Here is a 21,855-nt window from a genome sequence, read left to right on the forward strand (position 1 = left end):
GGGATGACGAAACCCCATGGGCTAACAACCATCAAACCTGATGAAATAAACAATATGCTTAAGGATTATTATCAAACTTTGTATTCAAACAACGATAAAGTAACGGTAGATGAGGTAGAACAATACCTGACGCATTTGAAACTACCCACACTGGATAATATGTTCAGGGATAAACTAAGCAGCCCAATAACTTTGGAAGAAATCACAGAAGCCATTACTTGCTTAGCGTCCAATAAAGTTCCAGGCACCAATGGCATTGGCATTGAGCTGTACAAAGTTTACAAAGACGTCCTAGCCCCTAAATTACTCAATGTTTGGGAGGAGGCGTGCAACACAGGTGCACTACCACTCTCCCTCACAGAGGCGGTAATAATGGTCCGTGCAAAACCAGTAAAACCTCCAAATGAAATGTCCTCATACCGCCTGCTCTCTGATAAACTTGGATGCAAAAATATTCGCAAAAACATAAGCCAACAGATTACTACCTTACATGTCCGAATAAGTACATCCTGACTCGGCAGAATTTATACCGGGAAGATCAACGGCCCTAAACCTGAGACTATTTGGCACTATGGCACAAATAAATCCCGGGATCCCTGCGGCTGCAATGATACCGGATGCGGAAAAAGCTTTCGATTCAGTGTCATGGAACCTTTTATTCGGGGTCCTGAGACTCATGGGTTTGGGGTAGGGATTCAGTAAATTTGTAAGACCACTGTATACCGACCCAAAAGCCAAGATACGAACCAATAGAAATGACTCCAAAACTATTCAACTATCTAGAGGGACCCGACAAGGATGCCCATTCTCTGCAATGCTTTTCGCATTAACAATAGAACCCTTTGCGAGTAGGATCTGTGAGCACCACAGTCAGAGGGGAATACACATATGGGCTGCCCTGCAGATCATATTGCTATACGTGGGCGATACCCTAATATACCTGAAACACCCAGAAGAAAACATAGTACCAATCCTATTGGAAGTCGACAAATTTACCCTATATTCTGGTTATAGAATCAACACTACGAAATCAAAACTGTTGCCTATTAACGATAAAACCACTAAACCAGCACAACTACATGGGATGAAATGGGCGGGTGACTGTAAAATACCTAGGAGTCACAATTGCACGATCGCACAAACTTCTATATGAACATAATCATTTGAGCTACCTTAATGCACTCGAAAGTAAACTCAATCTATGGGGGGAATCTCCCGATCTCATTAATAGGCCGGATCGCTGTCCTGAAAATGATAGTAGCTCCAAAACTCCTGTATTATTTTAACACTATACCAATCTGGCCTGGTCGGCAATACTTTAACTCGCTCCGTAAATTAGCGTGGGATTTATATGGGGTGGTAAAACTGCCCGAACAAGATGGGAATTCCTCACTGAGCCATATCATAGAGGGGCACTAGCTGCCCCCAACTTCGAGTTTTACTATCTGGCTGCTCAAGCCCACTATGCTGGCCGATGGTATGGTCCCGATACCAAATTTTCACATATTGATCAAGAAAGACGATCTGCAGCACCAAACAACATAAAAACCACTCTAATAGGCACACATAGGGTGGACCTCTGTGCATTTGATCCATTACATACTACATTGGACGATTGGAGGCGCATAATGGCGAGACTTCAAATCACAAACCCATCTAGCAGGAACATCCCACTATGGTGTACCCCCGACCTCCCGCCTACTATGGACGTGGATATCCAAATTGCATGGTACCCGGAAAAGATGATGAAACTAGGCGACCTATTCCCAGAGGGTAGATTTGTCACGATAAATGAATTTAAAGACAAACTGGGTGACAACCCAGTGAAAATACTGCAATACTATCGGATGAGAGTGGCCGTGAGACAAAAAATGTCCGTTTTACCCAGCAGAACCTGATACTAATGAATATATGGAAATGGTGATAGAAAATAACAACAAGAAAAAACTACTGGCGAGGTTGTATTCAAAGATACAAGACAGTACTCCCCCAAAAATCACACTTAAGGAACAATGGGAAAGGGACACAGGGTCCGCCATTGACGAATATAAATGGCAAAAGATGTGCATTTTAACCAGAGAAGTATTGCTCAATGAACGACTAAAGCTGATTCAATATAAGGTTCTGAATAAGCTCCATTATACCCCCAAACACATCACCAGATTCAACCCATAAAATTTGCAGCTCTGTCCAAAATGTGATGATGTAGATGCTGAAACGATACACATGTTCTGGAAATGCCCACCGATAGCTGATTTTTGGAAGTGAATAGCACAAACAGTATGTGAAATGGTGAACGTCCCTCCGACGCCTCAGTCATTAAAATACCTCCTGGGCGATATCGGTAGAGAATGGGTATCATTGGAACTTGTACTTATACATTTTTCTTACCTTGGATTTTTTTGTTTGTTTTGGCGTTGGTTCACCTTGATATATGCGATTGGCTGGAGGACTCGATGGAGGAATGGCATAATCACGCACAAACCATCATAAGGGTTTCCATATAAGTCCAGATGTGACTTTCGATGTCTATATCGGCATATTTCTTTGATTTGGAATGGCAGACCTTGTTATTCATGTAAAATCAATCAAATTTAAATGATAAAAGAAGATGCAGACCTGAGCCATATTAATCACATCTCTATTTATGTCTCCACATAGGTGAGGCAGAGTGTCTACTACCATTTTCTGTTGTGCAGTATATTATATTGATTAAAGGGTTTACATCTGTCAGGGCAGATTTTAAATTTGATGCACAATGTCCTCCACGTTTTGCTGGACTACTGGATTTTTGGTCTGTTCCACTGAGTGAGTGGGAACCTTTTTCCACACTCACTCATCCTTTTACCCAATCTTGGGGCCCTTTATATTTCTTTCTATACATTTTGCTTGAAGCTATGCTTTCCTCCAAGTTTTATGGCATCTGTCTTTTGACGTTTGCAGTACAGAGTACTTTCTTTGCAGTGTTGCTGAGAGCCCTTTGGGCTTCACTTTTTATTTTCTATTATAGGGGGACATCTTTATCCTTCCTATATTTCCTATTGTGACATCAGCACACCCCAACTTCTGTTGAGTGCTGGGGGGTTACACTGTATCTCCTTTCTCATTGCTTTTTTAACTTTTTGGTTACAGTGACAAGCTAATCTGAATGGTTGGTGGAAGTGGTTTTATCCCATCTATTCTTGTGCAATTTGTACTCCCAGGCTGAAATTACAGCCGCTGCAGTGCACAGAAGGGTCACCATTGACCCAAAATGGTGAAAGTGTTCTTTTTTCACCAATTCAAGATGTCTTATCTCTTCTTGGTCCGTCTTCTGCCGTGCTGGGTGGGGGAGGAGAGGGCCTGGTTTGATTTTTGTCTTCAGTGGAATCCCTTTGTGAACCATTCCAAGGCACCAGTGTGTCTGTGAGGACAGGAAATGGGGGAGAAATATAGCCGTGGGGGAAGACGCTCAGCAGTTGAGGGGATGGGTTGGGTTCCCCACCCCTGCAGGTACACCACGTTACTGTGTCTGCCGGGACAGGAGCCTCCGTTCGCAGGCAGCCAAACCCACTCTCCTACACCCACCTCCTACACCTCACGGGTCTCTGTCCTCTCCGTCAGTGCTGCTTGGCGCGGCAAAGTGGGGGGAGGAGGAGGAGACAGGTAGCACAACCACCCAGACCTTACAAGGGACCCAGCATTCAGCCCTACAATCAGCTTGTCCCTCCTTTCACCGACTCTTCTGCAGACTCGAATCCTACAGGGGGCCACCATCTTGGCCATGTGGGTTGCAGCTGGGCTCATGGCAGCAGTTTCGTTCTGGATTCCGGGGAAAGTGCAGTTAATGGTTGGGCCACGGAGGACTGGGGCAATTCAGCAGCACCCCCTGCCCCCATGTTTAGCTCCATTGCGGGAGAAAAGAGCACCAGGAAAGGGGTTATACAGCCTCAGGCAGCAGGAGCTCACGGCGGCTGCATCTGCTCCGCTCACCGCTCGGCCACGCCCTCCTAAAACATTATTTTTATATAACTTTAAGTGTGTAAGTGTTTCTTTGGCCTATGTGTATACTCTAACTTCTTTGTACTGCCTACAGCCCTTCCTCCCTCCTAGGATAAGCCCGGCTGCTCAGCAATACCTACCAACAAAACTTGTGTGGTTTAAGCTTATACTAAAGTAAAACTCCCTAACAGCACCACATCCACATATGCGCCCCGTTGGGAAGAGAATAATGAAAATACAAGAAGTACCCTTTAGAGGGGTTTCAAATCAACAACTATGTTATGTGACGAATCAAGGGAATCTCACTCCTACCCCATTATCGCATAGAAAAAGAATATGTCCCTTTAAATCGAAATATACAATAGACTGGGACGAGTATGTTCAATGGCGTGCACATGCCGAGCAACAGTGAAAGAGAAGAGAGAGAGAGGACCACATACGCAGGCAAGGGAAGGCCTGAGCTCCGTAACACCTGAAGAAGGCAGAGAAAGCATAAGCAGGAAGCCCGCGAGTTTCAAACTCACTCGATACAGAGCGGGATGGCAGAGCCATAGCGAATCCCCAGCATAAGAAGCCAAAAGGGCAGGAGCCCGGAGGAAGGTGGTGGCAAGACCCACGTAGGACCCATGGTGGACAGCCGGTTGACACAAACCTTCACCGATACCACTTCAAGTATAGAGCTGCATGGTGTCTGGTGCTCATCGGAACACAGACACCGCAAGGAGAAGTGAGACTGTGAGGAAGAAAGTGCAGACGAAGATAAGGCGATGGTGGTCTGGGACAAGAGAGGGGGTCCCTGAGAAACAAAGCTCCAAAACACGTTTTCCCTCACAGTCAAGAGTAATAGGGAGAACGGGAATAATGGGAGGCCCTGAGGGAATCATTATACCGTGCAAGCAACTTGCCTTAGTAGAAGTCATGAGACAAAACTAACCTTGAAACAAACTAAATTAAAATGTTGTGATACAAGAGAAAGGATTACTGAAAATCTGAATACTGAGAGAGAAGAATAGTGGATAATAATACCTTGGGAAAAGGGGAGAGCAACTCAATATTATGTGCAATAAGAACATAATATCAAAGAGAGAGAAAATTATGAGTTCAAAGGAACTATTCAATTGAACCATGTACAAAATCAAGTAAGCCAAAACAAGCTAAACTATAATTGCCCAGAAAGGAAAGCCTACCAGAGCAATGGTATTTTCCAAGGATATGCTGAAACCAGCAACCAGGAATACAGATCTTAAAAAAGGTCCCCAAAAGGGATTTCCAATGAGGAGGGAAAACTCAATAGTTCATTTGGAGCATTGCAGAGACTGATCCAAGAAATCATGAGAGACTATTTGAGGATTATGAATTAATAAAGTATCATTAGGCTGGTACTAGAAGAATCCTCAGGAGAAAGGAGTCATTCTCCAGACCTAAGTAGTTTTCATAGTGGTCGGGGTCAGGTAGGTTCGTTTTGGACAGCAGACTTATTCCTTTGGACATTCACGAATGACTGACGAGCTCCTTAGTTAGTAACATAGGCAGGGACCAGCTATGGTGATAGGGAAAGTTAGGTCTTATAATGTTTACTTTAATCAAATCTCGTAAACCATATCCTTAAGAGTGTCTGCATCCTTCTTCTGACTGGTCACAAATGGTGTCAGAAGTATGATGTATATCAGTTGATAGAAGTTGGGGACACGTAAGATTCACAAAACTCAGTTCCAAAGCCAAACAACCCACAACAGTCTCAGCTGAATCCATAGGGTTTGACCTGCAAAGTACTAAAGACATTGAAATATCACTGTGTAAGAGTTGTTTGATCCCCCAGGGTTTAACATTAACCCCTCCTAATGGAACCTAATCTGGTCTACCTTGGAGATATGGGTTAGATGTTATGGCAGGGGTCATAGATCCTGATTTCTGAGGGGTTATTAAAGTTCTCCTACATAATCACAGAAAGAACCCGTGTACTGTGAGAAAAGGGGGAGAAAGTTTGCTCAAGGCATTCTAGAAAATGCTCTGTTCTGTGAGAAACCTGAAGGTGCCTCACTTACTAGTCACCGGGGACCTTTCATCGAGGTGGCCAGGACACAACCATCGCTATTGGATCCTGTTCCTGTTGGTAGACCAGTGGGGGAGGATCACCTGGATGGGGGGGTCTTCGGGGAGTGGAAGTGTGACAGTGATGGGCGAGATGCGGTAACCCATTCCCTGTAACACCATGTCCCCATCCTACCCCATAGGATATTTGGAAGCACTATCCCCCCCTTTTCTGACACAAACACTTTCTTACACAGAGAAAGACAATGGACTAACACCAGTACCATTTACCTGACATTTTCCAATACAAGGGTCAGGCAGAGTCGGGCAATTGACAGTAACCACGCACACCTGACAGCCCTTTACCTTCCCGACAGGGATTAAAAAAAAAAAAGGCGGATCACAAGAGCACACTACGAGCAAGGCCGAACGCACGAGGAAGCAGCTATTCCGGACCGGCAGTTCAAACCGAGGAGAAAGGCGTCAAGATTTGAAAGGACGATGCGGAGGGTATTGCCCTTGCCTTCTCAACTCAGACCCGCAAAGCCTCCGAAAAGGGAATCACAAGACCAGGGATTACAGCCGGCGTGTGGTGTCACAGGTGTCAACGGGGTTTGCAGATTAGGTACTCCCTATTTTTTGATATCTTGGGGTCGATCTTGAGTGGAAGGGAGAATATTTGAACAATGGAATAAAAGCCTCAAGATTGACTACCCCTCTCTAATGTCCCCAAGTGTACAACAGGGCAGAGATATGTGTATCTACTTTTTGATTCTGTAGATGTAACAACTCTCACCAGTCAATTTTCTAAATATCAATTTTCACAATTTTATTACATTTCTTTCTAAAATACATATCACAAACCTCTGGAAGAAACAACTGGTTCTTTCACACAACAATTCTTTTACATAAATTCACAAAAAGACCTTAGTCTAAGAAAGGAACAGCCTTTTCAGGAGTGTATAGAGTGACTTTCAAGCATGCTGCTGTTTTATAAATTAAATTCAAACAGGCGGAATAAGATCAATTCTATTCATTCCTATCCTCACTCTGCTTGATCCACAGTTGTTTGATAATAGTCACATGTATTACATGTAGTACTGTTATGAGAACCAATGTTACGATGTTCTACACGAGAAGTAGGAAACAAGATGTTGGATGTTTCCTTTCAAGTCAATTGACAGGTGTCAACGGTACATGGGGGCCTCTCGTGTTGATAACACAATCAGAAAGGCACGCTGGCTACCGTGGTACCGTCCTTGGCTCCAGAAGCAAGACAAGCCAACAGGTTCAGCACAGCCGGTGAGTCGGAGAAAGCTGATAGCAGACCCGAACTGTGTTGAGACCAAGGTTGCGATTGGCAACATTATGTGAACACAAGGAACTTGTGAACAAAGAACTTGTCTGTGTTTGAACATTTGGAAAGCCCAGAGACGGGCCAGCTGCAGAGTGCTCAGGCACCACAGGAGTGCTCATTCGAAGTACTCTGGCTGGCCCTTTTGTTTTGTGTTGCAAACTACAAATACTAGAAGGCCCTAGGAGAGGGAATTGTGAGATGTCAGAGTGGTCCTATAAGAATCACGTCAAATCCTTTGTACAATCAAAAGTCTCTGACCCATTGCCAAGAGAAAGCTAGCGGAAAGGAAACCCTGCTTTCTGAAGAGAATGTTTTGTGAACTGTGGCAAGTGTGACCCTGACAGAGGGATGCCGAGAGAAAGGTAGAAGAAGAGAACCCTGCTTTCTGATAAGATTGTGAATATTGTGGAATAAGGCAAGTGGGAACCCGACAGAGGGACGCCGAAAGATAGCTGGGAGAAGGGAACACACGCTTTCTGATGAGATGAAGCAAATCATGAACTGCGGTAGAAACTCATCAACTGTGTTAAAGGTGGCTATGTGAACCCGACAGAGGGATGCCAAGGGAAAGGCTAAGAAAGTAAATCCTGCATGTGATAAGTCAAAGTGAACTGTGAAATTGGCAAACGTGAACCCGGTTTAGGGATGCCTGTGAATCGGGGTGAAGCATGATGCACCCGAGAACATTGTGTTGATATTAAGAGTGAAAGGCTGTAGTGAACCTGACAGGGGGGAAGCCCAAGTTGCAAGAACAATCTAAGCCCGGCGGAAGAAGATCCAAGGGGCGAAGAGCAATCGCCCAGGGTGCAAGATCACAGAAGGAACTTTTGTTTGTTTGTTGTTTTGGTCCAGCAAGCCTTCTAAGACAAGAGACTTGGTAGAAAAGAGAATTGGCCCTTGAAAGTCCTGGTATCGTTGAATCAAATATTGAACCTCATGCTGGCGGGGCCCAGGTGTGTGCTGTGCTCAGAAGTCCCGCCTTGTCCTGTACTAAAAACGCGGGGAAGGGAGACCCCAGCCATACCATCCTGACTTATCATTTTGTGAACGTTTCTTTCTTTTCTTGTGAACATTATCCCACACTCTTTTGTAACTTAGTGGTAAGGATTGGCAATCGTTTTTTTAGTAAGGGCCCTTTTTATTTGACAAGACACAACTAGGACAGCCTTATTATTATTTGATGGTTGTAGCTTGCTCCGACCTTAGCTTTAGGTTTAGATTAGGCGTTTCTCTCACCCATTCATACACTTTACTGTTGCCACCATGAGTTCCTTACATATGGTGTCAGAAATTGGAAGTGTTTCAACTGATAAAAATTGAAACCCATGCTTATAATTGTGGTACACCAGAAGGGAAAAAAAATAGTTGATCTCCTTGATTCTGAAGGGATATCCACGCTGAAAGAGGTGTTGTCCTCTCAATTGCTTGTCCTACCTGGTCATCAGGATCTGTTCTTTTTTTTGTAAATTGAATTTTATTGATTTTCAACACAACAAATGTCCTTTAAATAACTCAAACCAACACAAGGATGAGGCCCTCTACAGACAATTATGTTGTTGCAACTTTCCCTTCAAATCCCCCCCCTCTCTCGCCTCCCCCTGAGTGATTCCCTATCCTTGCATCTGAAATTCCAAACTGCGCACAATGAACCCAATGTCTGAGTGGTTCCGGGATCTGTAAGTCGACACCACGACAGCCCATGATGGGCGCTTATTGTTCATTCACCGTCTGGGCCAGGCCAAGTCTTACAATATAATCTCTTCGCCCTCCTCCATCTCACCCAAACGTGTTACAAAATTGTTGCCATTCGGCCTCTATGGATGCTCCTCCTTCATGAATCGCAGCAGTAATCTTTTTCATCAAATATATCTCCTTTGCTGTATTGGACCATTCTCTCAGAATGGGGAGGGATGTCCTCTTCCAATAACTTGCACAGCTGGCACAAGCCGCCAAAAGAAGAAAGTGCACCAATGGGGAGGATGCATGCCATTGGTCCCCCCGTTTCTCTAGATCGAATAGAACCTGCATTGGGTCGAGCCTGAGCTTCCTTCAACCAGCGTCCTTGATCCAACCCAGGACCTCGGCTCAGTATGGCTGTACTTTGGGACAATCCCACATGTGCCAGTAGGTTGCCACATTACCAAATCCTTGCCAGCATTGGGGGCTCACTGAGGGAAACATCTTAGAGAAGAGTATTGGGTCGTACTGCCAGCGATGCAATAACTTCACCCCGTGGTGCTTATGTTGGCATGAAATGGATGTCTTAAAAGCCCTCCTACACAACTGTTCCCATAGATGTTCGTCCAATTCCACTCCCAAGTCCCTCTCACACCTACGGCAAAGACCCTGTACCACCTTCCCCCTGGTTCCAGCAAAGCCCTATAAAGACGGGAGATGAGGCCTTTCATTTCAGTATATGGCCATCCAGGACCTTTTCCATCGGCATGAGGTCCCTCTGTATTCGCTCCTTCCACTTTTCCGCTGTAAACATTCCCTTTAGACTAAGATACAAGAGCACCAATAATTTACCTATACCCAGGGCCCCTTCCAAGTCCTGTATACTTATAAATTCTCCTCCCTTCCATAGTTGTCTCATTGCACACCAAGTATTGGGTGTTCTCGAATTCTCCTTGGGAACCTCCCCCTTGGGACCCAAAGCCATTCCCCTACAGTTGGCGGGAGCATATGCTGGTTTTCCAGGTAAACCCACTGTCTCCACAGGTCCTCCCTCAAATGAGGGACCATTGCTCTAAGTTGTGCCGCCCGTCAATACAACATCAGGTCAGGAAGCCCCACACCCTGATGGTCCTTTGCAGTATTAACGTCCCATGTTCCACTCAGGGTTTTTGATTCTGTCAAAAGGATTTCAGCATACAGGACTTAGCCTCTTTCAGTAGTATCTCCGGGGCGCGGACTGGCAGCATTTGGAACAGGTACAATACTCGTGGGAGGAGGTTAATTTTTATAGCATTAAGCCTCCACATCCACGACAGCCGTCCCTTACCCCAGGATGTCATTTCTGCAAATAATTTGTCGAAGAGGGGGAGGGGAGTGCTTGGCACCACCCAAGTCCTCCCCTGGTTTAACAATAGTGACGCCCAGATATCTAATGCTGTCGCACTGTATCTGTAGACCCAAGGGTCTACGCGCAAAGGGAAAAAGCACCAACTTCCCGGTATTGACCCTGAAGCCCAAAAACCACCCATATTCTTCAATTATTGACAGAGCTGTGGGGATAGAGCTGGTAGGGTTCACCAGGTGCAGCAGCACATCGTCTGCATAGAGCCCCAATTTAAATTCCCTACCGCCCACCTTGATGCCCTCCACCCGCACCTTCATTGTTAACGCGAATAGGTGGGGAGCGAGGGGGCAGCTATGCCTCGTCCCCCTCTGCAAAGGGAAAGATCCCGACAGTCGTCCGCTAATGGTCACCGGGGCTGCATATAGTGCCCTTATCCTCTTAAGGAACCGATCGCCAAACCCACATTTCTGTAATACCCGATATAGGAACCTCCAGTCAACCCAATCGAAAGCCTTCTCGGCATCAAGGGCCACCAGGACCGGGTTACCCTCCCTCCCCGCCTCCATTAGATATAATGTTTTACGCAGTGTATTGGCCCCTTGTCTACCTTGAATGAACCCCACTTGGTCGGAGTGGACCAACTTCGGCATGAGTCCCTCCATCTGCATGGCCAGTACTCTGGTAATGATTTTAGCGCCCACGTTAAGCAGGGAGATGGGCCGGTACAACTTGCATCTTTCTGGGTCCCTACCTGCCTTTGGTATGACCGTTATTAATGCCCTTCAGAAAGATGGAGGGGCCCTCCCTGTATCCAATATGTTTTGAAATAATTTCACCAGATGTTGGGCAAGAGATCCCGCAAAGGTTTTATAGAATCCAACTGTGTACCCGTCGTCACCCGGTGCCTTCCCCGACCATAGTCCCCCAATTGCCTTCAGAACTTCTTCCTAGGTAATTTGCATCGCCAGCGCACTATTCTCTGCACCACGAAGTGTCAGGAGAGATACCTCGCCCATGCACCTCTGCAATTCATCATCTTGCTTCTCTCCCTCCAACCCATAGACATGCTTGTAGAAGGTGGCAAATTCCTGTACCACATCCCCGCTAGGGAGCGTAGCTGCCCGTCCGCATCCCTGACTCCCGACACCCACCTTTCTGCCCGCTGACCCCAGAGCCTGGCTGCCAATAGGGCATCGGCCTTGTCCCCCTTCTCATAATATTTCTGTTTCAGGAACTGCAGGCCGGAGATCACCTTCCCCACCTCTAAATCTTTCAACTTGTGACGCTTCTCTCTTGCCAACTTCAAATCCTCTTCCCTCTGTCCTACCCCTTGCCTTCAAACTTCTCTAGTTTACAGATCTCCCCCCTAAATTTCTCTGCCAGCAGGGTCCTAACTCTCTTCTTGGAGGCGCCCTCCCGAATGAGGAGGCCCCTCCAGGTCGCCTTAGCCGCATCCCATGTTATGCCAAGTTCCACCTCCCTCGTGTGATTGAAGCGGAAGAACTCTTCAATTGCCCCTTTCATTTCTCTTGCAAAGACAACATCCTTCAATAGGATGTCTCTGGGCCTCAATCCTATCAGAACTATGCCCATAGTAACCATGTCGTGGTACGACCAACTTACTAGTGAGTGGTCATTGGTGGAGACCCTACCAGTGTCTCTCTGATGTATGAACCAATAATCGATCCTGGTTCAAGAACCACAGGGGAGAAGAATGTGAAGTCCTTTTCCATCGGGTGAAATTCCCTCCATACACCTATCAACTCCTGGTCTGACGTATAGCCTGTAAATCCTCCCTCAGACTGCCCCTCCCTTCTTCCCATGAGGACCTGCCCACCGCTATGATCCAAGGCCCGGTCTGCCCACGTGTTGAAATCCCCCCCAATAACAGTAAGCCCTCTACACGCTCCAATATCTCCCCCATGGTTTCCCGTAAAAACTGCATCCATCCTACATTTGGGCAATATATCGAGGCAATGGACATCCGTACTTCATCAATGGTCCAAGTGATCAACAGAGCCCTCCCATCAGACCTCCTCCAGACCAAGGGGTCCACTTTCCAGGTTCTCCGGTTGAAGATAATGCCTACTCCTTCCCTCTTGCAGGGCCCCGAAGCCCAGTAAGCCTGTCCAACATGGGCTCCCGGAATCCGCCTTTACTCCCCTTTAATCAACCTCGTCTCCTGCACCATCAGAACATCGAGGTCACGATCTCGAATTTCCCTTTCCAACAGTGACCGCTTGGTGGGGGAAATCAGGCCCTTAACTTTCAGGGTCCCCGGCCTAAGGGCCTCAGCCTTGCCCACATTCTCAGGATGTGCCATCTGGATGCAGCTACACACCTCCCGTCCACTCAAGCCATAGTGCTGCAGTGTCCTCCAAACAAACCACTTTCCGAGATGCCCACCATACGATGGCCCACCAAAGGCAATCGTACGCCACATCCATCATCTCCCTTACCCCCTCACCTACCCTGGATATGACCCACTAGCACAGCATCATCCCCTTCTCTACAATATTGAGCACCCCCCTTCCTTTAGTCAAAGATCTCCAGTCTTCTTCTGTGGGGGGGGTGTTAAGCTTCTTGAATTTCCAGGCACCCAGCATCTTCTTCTTTGTACTCTGAGGACCCACCGCCACGCGATGCTCCACCTGTGCGGCCTTGACTCCTTCTTGGCCTTCATTCAGTACCTCACCCTTAAGGACTTGGAGCACCTGCTGTGCCTCCATGCCGCTGGTCACATGTTAGTCCGGCGCTCCTCTCTCGAATGATATGGCGAATGGAAAGGACCAACGGTACCTAATGCCCCTTTCAGTCAGCCACCGTGTGAGGGGCGGTAGTCTCTGCGGCGGGAAAAAGTAAGACCAGACAGGTCCTGGAACACTCCGATTGTGTCTCCCTCGTATTGGAAGCTCCCCAGACGCTTCGCTTTGGCCAGGACCTCAATTCTCTCTGTGCACCTCAGGAAGCAGACTACTATGGATCTTGGGCCCTTCTCCCACCTCCACCTCTGTGGGCCCTTTCCAATTGAACCTCCTTGCCGCCCGCCAGGGCGAAGAGCTGATTCATCAGTCCTTGTACCTTCCTCCCCACCTCAGACGCTGTTTCCCCCATCTGCTCTCCGACTCCGAGGATGCGTACGTTATTACAACGCTCCCTGTTTTCCAAGTAGTCTTTCAGGAGTGTTTCCTCCTCCTCCCTCATCTCAAGATCGGTCAAGCGCGCCTCGCATTTCATATCGAGGAGGTCGATCTGTAAGTGATTGTTCTCCATCCCCTCCTCCTCGAGTTTATCTACGCAGCCTTCAAGGTCACAGATAGATGCCTGGATGCCCGTATGTATTGCCTTGATCTCCTGGAACATGTCCTTTAGATCTTCCCTAGTCAGGGCCGGTGCCGGTGCGCCACCTCCTGCAGCAATCCTACTATGGTTTGGGTGAGCTCCCCTTCGACCTCCGTCCGACCCTCTCCAAAAGCGCTGGAGTGACAATACGCCTGTCTGAGCACCACCGCTATGCACACTGGGCACCTGGACTCCTACACTGTGACCGTTGGAGCCAATCAGCTGAAGGCGGTGCGGTCAGGACCTTGACGGGGCACCAGGACTCACTCCTCCAGCTCTGTACAGCACCTGCTCACTCAAGGCTCTTTGCCCCCCACCAGGCACACTCCTTACTGTCTCCTTACTGTCTCCGATGCCGGAGGGGTCCGCTCACACTGTTTCTCTCTCCTGAGAGACCCTCACTCTTTTGTCCGGGGTCAGTCAATCCGCCGCTGCAAATCCAGCACCCTGGTCACCAGTGTGGCAATGACCCCCAGCCCCCTTCACGAGAGCCCAGCTTGAGTATCTCTAAGCTCTCCTCGCCAGACAAGCGAGTTGAGAGTCCCCCCACTGTAACGTTGCTTCAGCCAAATTAGGGTCTGTGGCCAGGCTCAGACCAACCAGCTCCCCATAAATTAGTCCAGCACTCCTGCCTAGCACAAGGAGCAGAGCTACTAAGGTCCAGAGCTCCCACTGTCAGCTGTGGAACCTAATACTAGGACTGCAATTTGCTTCTCTGCGCGTTGATACAAAACCAAGACCACCCTCTCTTCACGGGGGGGGGGCCTCTGTGCTACACTGGGCCAGCGTGCACCTGAATCCAAGGTGACAGTGCAGTGCTCCCTGGCCACCCACTGTCTACTTTGCGTGGGAAAGTGTTCACCGCCCTGGGCCCGGGTCTTCTTTAGATCAGAGTCCTAGGATCCACCTCCATTACCCAGGCCAGCGCCCCACAGTGCCCCAGGCTCAGCAGGGCCTCCGAAGGTTCAGCACCTAACAGGGGGAGGGAGGGCCACCTTGCTCCTAAATCCCTTCCGCGCAGCTTGGGGCCTCCGCAGCAGTCCAGCTCGCTCTTCGGGATGGACCTCTATGTCCCCTCCTGCTCACCTCTCGCCCGGCAGCGGACCGCAACAGCTTCTCCACGGTCTTCGTCCCACTGCGCCGCCGGGGTAGAGAGGGCTGCTGGGTTGGTCCGGTCCAGACCTCTGCCCAACGTTCTCCGCTGCTTAGCCGAGCCCACCCCGAAACCATACATAGGGCGCGGTGAAGCCTCACGGGGCCTCAAGAAGGGGGTCATGCATGTTCTGACCCGCTGCGCCGGCCTCCGACTGCAGGCACACACTTTCCCCCCACCCCGCGGGAGGGCTCTGGAATCTTTTGTCGGGCCGCAGGAAAGGGAGCAGGCTTGCTCCTGCAGGCAGCTTCAGCCCCCGGCTGCAGGCACACGCCCCCCCCTGAACAGCGGGAGGGTTCTGAGGTCTTTGTTTGGTGCAGTGAGGGGCCCGACCCACGCCTCTCGTCGGCTGACGAAGGCTGCCTCCGTGCTTTGGCTGCCAGAGCTCGTCGGGGATGGTGGGTCAGTTTGGATGGCCCCCCCCCTTGGATCCCAGGGGTTCGGTAGTTCGGTAGGGTTCGGTAGTGTCGTCCCCTATCTCAAACTCCACTGGGGGAGAGCTAAAGTCGCTCTTCAGATGGCGTCTGGTGGAGCAACGATTTTACATCGCCATCATGGTCTGCACCCCCTAGTGGTCTCCAGGATCCGTTCTTTAAAACTAAAGTACTGCTAGATGGTATCCGGTGATTCCATCGAATACAAAGAATCGATTGCAAAAGCATTGAATGCAAAAGCATCGAAAACATGCATTTTTTCATAGGTAAAGGTTTTATTTTTATTATAATGGGTTTTAAGGGGTAAAAAAACAGGGGTTAGGGGGCCCCCCATAAAAATAAAGAGAAACAATGCATTTTTTCTATTAATTTTTTTTCCGATGCGTTTGCATTTGATGCTATCACTATAAACCTTGCTAGATACCCTTCATATCTCTCGCTACAACATACAACTTTGGGACCAGATAATCCTAAAAGTTTGTCCGGTCTTTTCCTTCATCAGACCTAATGCTCTGAATACCCCTCCCTCCAAACCTTTTTTTTTCATGGTACCCAGTCATTACTTTGACAAACTCTAGAGTTGGAAGAGTCGGACAACTTCGAGACCTTATCGAACAGAGTGTCTGATTCAGAACCATCTACAAAAGGGACCCTTACACCCACGAAAGAAATGGCCGACCTAGCCAATGTCATTGCCCAGTTAGCGACCCATCTGATGCAGGCCAATATTAGACTTCAAGATAAGGTAGCTAAGCTAATGGAACTGCAAGCAAGACCCTTACTACTGCAGGGAGTGCTTCAACCATATCTTGAAGGCAAAGACTTAGGAAATGTTTTCTTAAACTTCAAATGCATAGCTGAACAACTAGGACGGGAAGTGCACCGTAAAAGATGCACTTTAGCCCCTCTACTGAAAGGCTAACTACAAACCTTCTAGCAACTAAATCTTGCACAGAGAGCCACCTTTCGATCCATCATAGAAGGGCTGTTAAAAAGATTGGGGCAAACCTGCAATTTTTATCGACAGAAATTGAGGGCCATTAGATTGAACCCGGGAGAAACCCACTTAGAAATGGGTGAATGTGTCAGAAACACTGTGGCCCTGTGGATCAGTGACAAATCCCTAGAAGAACTGACAGAGATGATCACCCTGGAACAATTCGCTAACTCATTACCCCCTTTTGTGCAGAAAGCCGTTCTGTAATTAAATCGACCTACCCTAGCCATAGCCATTGAAACTGCACAAAACCATTCAGATGCAACTAACTATTTCCACTCAGTCCATCATTGGGAGGAACAGAAGGATCATAAACCTATCCACCAACCTCATCCTGAGGAATACATAAACCAGGCGGGTTGTACCGAAGTAAAGAAGACTTGCCACGAGAGAGAGTGGAAATCAGGAAGACTGACCCGAAAGCCAAAGATGAAAGTAGAAGGGAGGAAGTAAAAGGGGGCAGACCACCTCCTCCTGTCTGTTTTTCTTGTAGAGAAACAGGACATTTAGCTAGGCACCGTCCAAAGAATATAAAGGATGAAGCTATGGAAATAGGTTGTTTAAAGGGCGAAGAGTGGGAAGAACCAGAGGAAGAGCTAGAGACCTTTAGCATCTGTTTATGTTAAATTCCTACTGATTTTACATAAGAAAAGGCTTGGGTAAACGGGAGGCAAGTACGGGCCTTAATTGACTCAGGTAGTAAACAAACTGCTATACGGGTCGATTTAGTTTCAAGAAAAGAATTCAATAACGTGGCCCTAGTCAGAGTTACATGTGTACATGGAGACAATGAAGTGCATCCTAAAATAGCTGTACACATTGAAATCAGGGGCGTATCCTGTGAAGTATTGTCAGCCATAATTCCGGGGCTCCCCGAAGAAGTTATTCTGGGGAGGGATTTCCCCACCTTCTCTTCTCTTTTACAGGAAACTCCACCTCCATATGGAGATTTTCTACCCCAGAGTTCTTGGCAAGCGAACTACTACTCCCAAAACTCTCCAATACGGGACTGGGAAAACTCTGAACCAGTGAAACCCAAAATAGACCTTAAAACCCAATTCATATGTTTTTTTATTTTTTTGTAAGTTTTTATTGTTTTACATCAAACACACCAAACATAATAACTTTTTAGGACATAAATAATCCGTGTCAAGACTTCACATTATGCTGTATCGTTTTCTGTCCTTCCTCCTCCCTCCCCCCTAACTCAAGCCTTCTCAGCCGCATCATCTACATGAGCACTTTCGGGAATCTCTGTGCGTATTGACTCATCTGAGTTTTCTGCATCATGATTGACCTGGTGGGGGTTAGACATCGAGGCCACTAACTGCCTCCAGGCTATCAGGGGGCCCACTTCCTCCTCTCCCCCCTTGGTGACAGCTTCAAACCACACCGCGGTTTCTGCTTCAGCCCATCTCAGGAGGTCCGCCCACCATATCTCCACTCGGGGTCTGTGGGCCGCTTTCCAACACATAGCGATTCTGCGTTTGGCTAGAATATAGGCCAGATCCTTCATCTTACTAGTATGCTTCGAAATGACGTGGCCTGGGGAAGTTCCCGAGCATGCAAGCCCAAGCACACCCTACATCCAGTACCACTCCCCCACCAGCCATTTTTGTCTTCATCTCTTCCCAGAATCTATGCACCTCAGGGCAAGCCCAGAACATATGCAATAGTCCTGCATCCTCCTCCCCACACCTGGGGCATTTTTGTACAGCCGGGCCCCAAAACCTAGCTATTTTCCCCGGAGTCAGATAGGCTCTATGGGTGACGTGCAGCTGAATCTGTTGAAGTCTCGCGTTCCGGGATACCTTTTTATGGTACCTTTGGGCACGAACCCACTGGCCCTCTGTCATGGGTTCCCCCACCTCTTCCTCCCAGTCATGCCACAACTGAGGCAGTTCCTTCCCTCCCTTCGTCCTTAGGAGCTCGTATATCCTAGATATTTCATGCCCACCCTCCGAGACATCATACATTGTTTCTAGGGAGGCATCTGGTTCTTCCTCCAGCACGATCTCAGGCCACCTCTCTCTCACCCGTCTCATGAGCCTAGTATAAGTAATGAATTGGCCTCTATGCACCCCTGTCTCCTCCTGCAGTCTCTGGAATCCCAACTCCCCCCCCTCTTGCCATATGTCTCCAAGGGTGGCTACTCCCAATGGTTCCCAGTATCTACGAATCGCTTCGAACAGTTGGGAGTCATCCCCGCATAGCACCGCCAATGGGACCTGCTGGGAAAGGGGATCTGGGTCACCCACCGTCTTCCATGTCCTACGCCAGACTTCCCAGCCCAACTTCAGTAGTTTCCCCATCTTCGCTATTTTTGTTTTATGCAGCCACACTGTCTCCCTCAAAAAGTAAGGAGTCACTTCACCTTGCAAAAGCCTAGCTTCCGCCGAGTCTTCTGCAGACAACCACCTAGACACATACATCAACTGTCCCGCCAGGTAATACAGCTCGGAATTCGGTAGGTTTATGCCCCGCTTGTCACATGTGTTCTGTAGTTTCCACAGGGCCACCCTATTCCTGGAGTTGCCCCATATGAAGCCCCTACACATGCTATGAAGTTTCACAAAGAAGCATCTAGGGATCAAGTACGGGATATTCACAAAATAAAGAAGAGTCTGGGCAGGACCACCATTTTGAGTAGAGCTGCTCTCCTCATCATGGCTAGGGGTAATCTAGACCAGAACACCTTGCTGTTCTTAACTCCCTCCATTGTTTTCTCTGTGTTATATTTGTGTTCTGCCTCTATTTTATGGTAAACATTCACTCCCAGATATCTAAATGTCACAGTTTGCCAGGGTATCTGCAGGATGGGCACCCTTTCCAGTGGGGTACTCTTGTACCTTCCCAGGGGGAACAGGCTAGACTTCCCGGGGTTAAGCCAATTCATAGGTTATTGTAGAGAGACCGGTAAAACCACTCCACCTCTACCTACACCGGCCAAAACCAATCAGTGGAATATGCGAGAGTTCCTGGACATCTCTCGTCCCTGTTCTCTTCCCGGTCTTAACAATGGAAAACCTGGAAAAAATAGGCATATCCACCTCACATTGGGGAAAGAAATGTGAGAACTCTGAAGGTGTCTCACTTACTAGTCCCCGGGGACTTGTTATCCAGGTGGCTAGGGCACAGCTATCTCTATTGGATCCAGTTTCTGGGGGTGGACCAGTGGGGAGGATCACCTGGACAGGGGGTCTTCGGTAGTGGGAGTGGGACACTGATGGTCGAGACGCAGTACCCCATTCCCTGTAACACCTTGTCCCCATCCTACCCCGTAGGATATTTGGAAGCTCTACCCCCCTCTGGAAGCTCTACCCCCCCTTTTCCGACACAAACACTTTCTTACACAGAGAAAGACAACAGAGTAACACCAGAGCCATTTACCTGACATGTCACAATACATAGTCTCAGGCAATTGACCGTAACCACACACACCTGATGGCCCTTTACCTTCCCCACAGGATTAAAAGGCAGAGCACGAGAGCACACTTCGAGCAAGGCCGAACGCACGAGGAAGCAGCTATTCTGGATCGGCAGTTCAGACTGAGGAGAAAGGCGGTGAGATCTGAAAGGACGATGAGGAGGATATTGCCCTTGCCCTTTTCAACTCCCTGCAAAGACATGCAAAGCCTCCTTAAAGGGAATCGCAAGGCCGGGGAGTACAGCTGGCATGTGGTCTGACAGGTGTCAATGGTACCCGGGGGCCTCCTGTGTTGATAACACAGGCGGGGAGGCACGCTGGCTACTGTGGTACTGTCCTTGACTACAGAAGCAAGACAAGCCAATGGGTTCAGCACAGCCGGTGAGTCGGAGAAAGCTGATAGCAAACCGAACTGTGTTGAGCCCAAGGTTGCAATTGGCAACATTATGTGAACGCAAGGAACTTGTGAACAAAGAACTTGTGTGTGTTTGAACTTTTGGAAAGCCCATTGACGGGCTACTGCAGAGTGGTCAGGTGCTACAGGAATGCTGATTGGAAGGACTCTGGCTGGCCCTTTTGTTTTGTGTTGCAAACTACAAATACCAGAAGGCCCTAGGATAGGGTGGCGTGTGATGTCAGAGTGGTCCTACAAGGTTCACGTCAAATCCTTTGTACAATCGAAAGTCTCTGACCCATTTCAAAGAGAAAGCTAGTGGAAAGGAAACCCAGCTTTCCGTAGAGAATGTTCTGTGAACTGTGGCAAGTGTGAACCCGACAGAGGGATGCAGAGAGAAAGCTAGGGGAAGGTAACCCTGCTTTCTGATAAGATTACGAATAGTGTGGAATAAGGCAAGTGTGAACCCGACAGAGGGACGCCGAAAGAAAGCTAGGAGAAAGGAACCCACATTTTCTGGTGAGATGAAGCAAATCATGAACTGTGTTAAAGATGGCTATGTGAACCCGACGGAGGAATACCAACGGAAAAGCTAAGAAAGTAAATCCTGCATGTGATAAAGCAAAGTGAACTGTGAAATAGCCAACCGTGAACCCGGTTGACGGATGCCTGCGAATGGTGGTGAAGCATGATGCACCCGAGAACATTGTGTTGATATTAGGAGAGAAAGGCCGTAGTGAACCCGATGGAGGGAGGTCCAAGTTGCAAGAAGGATCCGAGCCCGGCAGAGGGTGATCCAAGGGGCGAAGAGCAATCGCCCAAGGTGCAGGATCATTGATGAAACGTTTGTTTGTTGTTTTGGTCCAGCAGGCCTTCTAAGGCAAGAGAATTTGTAGAAAAGAGACTTGGCTCTTGAAAGGTCCTGGTATCGTTGAATGGAATTGTGAACCTCATGCTGGCTAGGTCCATGAGTGTGCTGTGCTCAGAAGTCCTGCCTTGTCCCCTGCTAAAAACGTGGGCAAGGGAGACCTCAGCCATACCATCCTGATTTACCATTTTTTGAACAATTCTTTCTTTTCTTGTGAACATTATTCCACACTCTTTTGTAACTTAGTGGTAAGGACTGGCCATATTTTTTTTTACTATAGGCCCTTTTAATTGACAAGACACCACTAGGACTCACATTTTAGCTTTAGGTTTAGATTAGGCATTTTTCTCACCCATTTATACAGTTTAATAAACACCCTTGAACTGTGATCACTTGTGTCAGTCTTTACTTTTGCCACCATTCGTTCCTTACAGTTCCCAGTACCCCAAGAAGTAGCACAACAGGAAGAGACAGAACAAGGTTCTAAAGATTTCAGGGAAGAAGACCTCCCCATTGTAGAGAAAAGCCATGAAGAACTAGAGGAGGATGCTCCCTTAGCTGATCTGGCCTTCACTCAGAGGAATGACCCCATCCTCATGGAAGCCTTCTGACGGTCTATCCGCCATCCAGGAGTGGTGCGCCTCCAATGATCTCTCCATTAATGCCAGTAAGACTGAGATTCTCCTCATCGGCACGCCTGCTCCCTCCTTTCCTGTTACTCTCTGGCCGGTCTTTCTTGGCCCTCCTCCTGTGAAGCTAAAAACCTAGGGGTCATCTTCAACTCCACACTTTCCTTCTCTCCTCATATCTCTGACGTCTCTAAGAAGTCACACTACCAGCGGCACCTAC

The sequence above is a fragment of the Ambystoma mexicanum genome, chromosome 6p (genome assembly GCF_040938575.1).
Source record: "Ambystoma mexicanum isolate Mex_15411 chromosome 6p, UKY_AmexF1_1, whole genome shotgun sequence".
NCBI lineage: Eukaryota > Metazoa > Chordata > Amphibia > Caudata > Ambystomatidae > Ambystoma > Ambystoma mexicanum.